The 6,400-nt window shown below is 38.1% G+C and overlaps 1 non-coding gene across 1 annotated transcript; it reads right to left on the bottom strand.

Moving 5' to 3' along the window:
* Nucleotides 1-670: 670 nt before the first annotated feature.
* LOC111727920 lies at nt 671-777 on the bottom strand. Its single transcript, XR_002775347.1, has one exon. It is a non-coding gene; the product is annotated as a U6 spliceosomal RNA (small nuclear RNA).
* Between the last annotated feature and the right edge of the window lie 5,623 nt (nt 778-6,400).

Raw genomic sequence — 6,400 nt, 5'->3', positions numbered from 1 at the left:
ACTAGAAATCTACTGACTTTCCTCTCAAGAGACAGTCAGTTCCCTCACTTTCCTCTGATCTTTTTAAAATTATGTATCAGTGAAATATTTCATCATGTGTGAGTTTCTGATTGTTACTTATGCAGTTATGACAACTTTGCCTTGAATCAATGTGTATAGTACTCATAACATTTTTTCCTGCTAGATAATTGGGTCGAATACAAATGTAACTAAATTTCAGAAAATCCCTACAGGGAAATACAGTTATATGCAATCTTTTTATTCTTTTTTTCCCCCCTAGAATGGTACCAAAACATTACAGTGCAAAATTAAAGGAGAATTTAGAAGAAATAAAAAGCATTTAAATTTAACTACATATTTTGCCCATGGCTTAGGGAAAAAGATGATGTTTGATAATAGATATACTTTCAATCCTGCTTTTTTTTTTTTTTCACTTTTACCCACCAGAGAGTACACTAGGGATAAAAATGCTTTAGAACGATAGAGCATATTTCAATTTTGAAGGTGTTTTCTTATGAATTATTCAATTTTTCAGAGATCAGTTGGCAACCCCTTTCCATTGAACTTTCTTATTGGAACGAATTTGGCCTTTGCCTCTGCTATTCCCAATGTTTGAACTGCTTTTTCTTCTTTTTACCTTTCTATGCTTGGTTAACTCTTTTTTTTAAAAAAAAATATGGAGCGCTTCACGAATTTGCATGTCATCCTTGCGCAGGGACCATGCTAATCTTCTCTGTATCGTTCCAGTTTTAGTATATGTGCTGCCGAAGCAAGCACTGCTTGGCTAACTCTTCTTCTTTTTTTTTTTTTTAAGTGTTAACCTGGAAATCGTCTCTTCAGGGAAATCTTTCCCCACCCCTGACTCTGATTAAAAGCTTTTACTGTTTGGTCCTCTGGAATGTAGAATGGTGAATCAGACTATGGAACTCCATTTTTTATTTTTTAGAGACAAATTCTCACTCTGTTGCCCTTGGTAGAGTGCCATGGTATCACAGCTCACAGCAATCTCCAGCTCCTGGGCTTAGGTGATTCTCTGGCCTCAGCCTCCTGAGTAGCTGGTACTACAGGCACCTGCCACAGCACCTGGCGATTTTTTTGTTGCAGTTTGGCCAGGGCTGGGTTTGACCCCAGCACCCTTGGTATATGGGGCCGGTGCCCTACCCACTGAGCCACAGGCACCCCCTGGAACTCCATTTTGTTACATAAGATTGTGATTTCCATTTCCTGGTATGTCTTTACCAATGGAATGAAAGTTCTTTGTAAACGGAGACTGAGATGGGTTCATCATCTATGCCGTTATTTTGAGGGACTTAGAAGATACTCTATAATAATCTGTTGAGTAAATGAATGAATGAACATTAATTTGTGAATGAATACAAATTAACATCCTGTTTAAAGCTAGACATAAACCAAGACTAAGTGAAATCCATGTTATATGTAAAACCGTAGCAACATACAGCCAAAGCAGAAATTCTCTGAGATTTTCAAAAGAAAAGAGGTGTTGTCTTTTTAAGGCTGTATTGTGAGTGCACTTCGCTATGAAAGGGGGAAAGGTGTATGAATATTATCATCCTAGTTTTGCAGAAAACTGTGACGAGAGACACCTAGCTGCTGTTTGATGTGTTTTTGACGGGTTAACTCGAAGCCAAACCTGAAATTCGATGCAGGTTGCAAGGAGTCCTAGGAACCGTTTTGTGTGTGATCCCCTGAGAATCTGAGGCAGTAAATCTGGGTTTACATCGTGTAAACACCATGGTAGTAAAAATAACAATCAGGGTATTGATAATTGATCAAGCTTCTTTTATGTCCCAGGAACGATAAGATGTCCTTCTAATAGGTTATCCTGTCTGACGTTTACGACAACCTTACTTAATAATTAATGCCACAATCCTCATTTTTCAGAGGAGGGAACTAAAGTCCGGAGAGCTTTTAGTTTGTAGAAGGGGCACATGTTCTAAAGTCCGATGGTTTGGAGCAGAATTCCTATTTTACATTTGTTAAGTCTAGGTGGGTTAATAAGTCTCAGTTATCATATCAAATCCACATAAAAAGGTCTATAATAGTGAGCGTCTCATGGGCTTGCTTTAATGGTTGAATGGCAGGAGGCGTATGATAGTGACTGACACATGTTCTATTTAGGAGATCTTTTATCCTTGGCTTTTTCCCCCTTGAGATTACAACGTCAGTGATGGCGGGGATGTTTCTGCTTTGCTCAAAACCATTACCCGGGCACAGAAAACTCTCTAACACTTATTTAATGGCTGAATGATTAAAGTTTCTTGTCCAAAGTCATTTAGTATGCATGGAATCAAAACTCAAACATATCTCAGGCCAGAAGATTTCATACTCCAAAACCATCTGGCTCCACAGCCCTTAAAATAGAACTGGACTAATCAGGCATAGAACTGACAAGTCATGTGTGAGTTATAATAATTGATATGAGATTTAATAACTACTATATAGGAAATTGTCTTCAAAGTTTCAACAGGGGATTGCAGGTATATACATATCCCTTAAAAACAATTTTAAATTTCAAGATAACCCTAAAATATCTATTATATTACCTTTTTCCCCCCTTCTTGATCCCATCTTCCGTTTAAAAAATACTTTTTACAGCATTCCCTGCCAATCTTTGTTGACTTTCCTTTCCTCGATCCTTTGTAAAAGAAATGACAAATTCCCACAATTTTGCTTTTTCATTCCTCAGGGTGAGATATTCAGGCAGCATCATTTTTCTTTCCCAGGGTTGGCTGGAGGAGGTGGTGGAGGTGGTGGAGGTGGTGGAGGTGGGCAGGTGATTCACGCCTTATGTAGCAATGACACGGCTCCTCCTCAGGGGAAGCCTTATGTAAAAGTCCAGCCCACTCGCAACAGTATGAGAAGAAATGAAGCTGGCGTGGGTGCTAATGCGAGGACTTTGTACATGAAAGAGAAAAAGTGATGGAGCCTCTGTTGGGAGTAAGATCAGTTCTTGACTCCACTGGGCAGTTTGTGACAATAGCTGTTCCCCATGGAAGCTCTGATATGAAGAGTCTGGAGCTTGAGAAAGGATGGGAAGGATGAAGATGGGGCGGTGTCTGGAACTGGGACCAAGATTCAGACAAACACACGTGTCCGTTCTTTCCTCTCATATCAACACCCAGTGAGGCCCAAACCAAGACCAGGTACGGGGTTTAGGCAGGCCTGCTAATGACGAGGTCACAGACAGGAAGAAGGAAAAAGTTCTGTTAAGAAAAGAAAAAGATTTCACATGTACCCTTGTAAGATGCACCGTAGGTGTGGTCCCACCCATTACTAGGTGTAGAATATAAATGTCTTAACACGATTACTAAGAAAATGCCGTGAAGGCTGTGTTAACCAGTTTGATGAAAACATTTCAAATTGTGCATAAAACCAGCACATTGTACCCCATGATTGCATCAGTGTACACAGCTATGATTTTATTAAAAAAAAAAATAGAATGAACAACAAAAAAAAGGAAAAAAACATAAATTAAAACTATGTCTTTCAGACTAAGTTGATGTCATCTGATAGCAATAACATACTTGTTACAGGTGCATATGAGTAAGATCCATCAGTATAGATGTTGATGGATATTGTTTTCAAGCCTTCAAGGTTTAAAAGACTGTCATGATAAAAATTCACGTTCTTAGCATTGAAGAAAATCTTTTATGATTAACGTAGTTGCTTCATGATCGAACCAAGTATTGGTCTGAGATCTTAGAAGTTATAAGGTTAATTCTCTGTAAGTGTAATTAATATAGTAATGTCCCAATAGCTTGTAATTAGGAATGGTTTTATCATAAACTATAGTATTCTCAAGCTACTTTTGAAATTTGTTCCATCCTGTCTGTGTGTAGTTGGCTGAATGACAATGAAACGAAACACAGGGAAGATATTACTCTTCCTGTTCAGGAAATTTCTGGCAGACTTGACGATATGAACTTTGTAATTCAAAGCCTTAAGCAGAAAGAGAGAGGGAAGGACTATATATGCGTGTTCTGTATTTTTCCCCACAAGCTTCCAAATAATTTTAAAAGGAGTTAATTACTATAAAGTAGCCATGGCTGGTCGTAAAAGGGTTTCATAGTAGATCGGTGTCACTTTTTATATCATGCTAAAGTCCTGAAAAATTTGAAAAGCCAACTGCCAGTAAATTGCTAATGCATTAAAAGAAATTTAAAATATGTCCGTTACCATGAAACAGTGGTCTAAACGGTGATTTGATTAGCTGGTACTCTGGCAATAACCTTTATAAAGCCCTCACTCAGGAATCTTCAGTCAGTGAATTTACCCATCAACCTAGATATGGCTTTGAAGTGTTAAATCTGGCCCTCACATAAAAGAAAGCAATTATTAGAATCTTCTTATTTGGATATATGACTCAGAGTCTGATCAAAGGTGCTCATTACTCTCAGGGCATGTGAAGCAGAGCATTTAAAACCTCTTCATTACTTGGGGAATACCTTCCTGGCCTTGAACTTGAACTTTTTTTACCTTTTATCCCAGATTGTACCAGAGCTCTGCATTCATCCAGAATAGTCAGTTCCCAGCACCATTCTACCGTGATAAAAGGTCAACCACAGTACTAGTTCACGAGTCCCCATGGTGCTTCTGTGATACACGTGCAAATAACCTTTTGTATTTCTGTGGCACCATTTCTCCAAGGAGCTCAAAGGACTTGATAGAGCTATTAAATCGTCCCTGCATTACCTTTGCGGCAGAAACAGAGAAACTTGATAACATAATTCGCATGCAGTTAAATATACTGCAGGCCAAGTTATGTTTCTTATAAAGTAAATATATATTGTAAGAGTCTCTTATATGGTATTGGCTGTTAATGCAAGTAATGACAAATTTGCTCAATTCACTCAATAACTAACCATTGAAAACCCCTCTGTGAGCCACTGTGTTTGACACAATCTCTGCTCTGACACTATCCCAACACCTGCCATTTGCTGAGGGCCTATATGGGTGGTTCATTGACTTAAATGATTTTTGTGCATTCCTTATAATTTCTCATGATTAATATCTCAGATAAACTCACATGTGAGTAGGTCTACCATTTTACCCTGGTGTTTTTTTTTTTAGCTTTGCTATCATTGGTATGGAGATTATAGCATCCATAGTGGGGTGTCCAAAATATAAAGGAAGTTTATTGTTCCATAAATTCATCACTTAATATCTATTTAAAATGCTTAGCCAACATGATGGCAGAAGATACAATCTCTGTAAATTTCATAAACTCTTTCCCAATTCAGAATTTCCATCTTTCTTCTTATTATTATTTTTTAATCTGTTGGGTAGCATCTAAATTCCAGAGGAAAAACATTGAAACGAGGAGAGTTAACTAGCAAATAGTTTGAAATGATTCCAAATATTTACATAATTTGCTACATAAGTAACTTGGTTGGCGGTGACAAGACCATGTAGTATAATCCTTCTTTCCGTGAAAACATGTAATGTCACCCATTGTCAGGCCATGCACTGAGGTATTAAACTTAACTCCCAGACTCCAAAATGCATGAACCCAAGGTTTGACAGACGCATTGAGAATGTGGGCTGAGCTATTCTCTGAAGGCTTGCTTGCCAACCTCGGCACTACTTTTTATTTTTTTAAATAATTATTTTTGATTAAATCATAACTTTGTACATTGATGCATTTATGGGGTTCAGGGTACTGCTTCGATATATACAATGTGAAATGTTTACATTGAACCAAGTAACACATCCATCACAGTTATACTCATTTCTTGAGCTGGAACATATTCTTCTTAGTAAAGTATCCTAAGAATGGGAAAAAAAAAGTATCCAATGTACTCGATACTACTATGAAACCAATATATAACTACCTACACACTCACACAAATGGCAAAACATAACTATAGTCCAGAAAGTAGAAGGGAAGAGGAGAGAGAGGGGTGGGGAAAGGGGATACGGGAGAAGGGAGGGCATTTGTGGGGACCCCACCTAATGTGCATGATGCAATGGCACCACTTTTTAGTATCAAGGGGACTTGCGTGACCTTGAAGATCTCCGCAGTGTCAGTCAAATCATGTCTTCATCTTCTGAGACCCTCAGAAGAAAGGTGTGTCTCAGACTAGTCCTCAAACTTGACATCCACAGAGGCCTGCTTCCATCTAACTGAACAGGTAGACTTCCATAACAATTGGAACCTAAACAAAGTTAGTGTTCACGCACAAGGTGGAGACTGTGTCTTGTACAGTGGGTGTATATTCCCTTGGAATTTGTTCTTCTTATTCTCCAGCTCTTTGCACATTGTGAAAAAACAAATAAAACAACCCAATAATCTCATTGTATAGCAGTAAGCTGTAATTCACAAAACCATACTTTGACCATCTCCTTATTTTTACCATATAATCATTGTTTGATGTCTGTC

Source organism: Otolemur garnettii, unplaced genomic scaffold, assembly GCF_000181295.1.
Source record: "Otolemur garnettii isolate 467f Iridium unplaced genomic scaffold, OtoGar3 scaffold00130, whole genome shotgun sequence".
NCBI lineage: Eukaryota > Metazoa > Chordata > Mammalia > Primates > Galagidae > Otolemur > Otolemur garnettii.
This window is presented reverse-complemented; position numbering and strand designations above follow the sequence as displayed.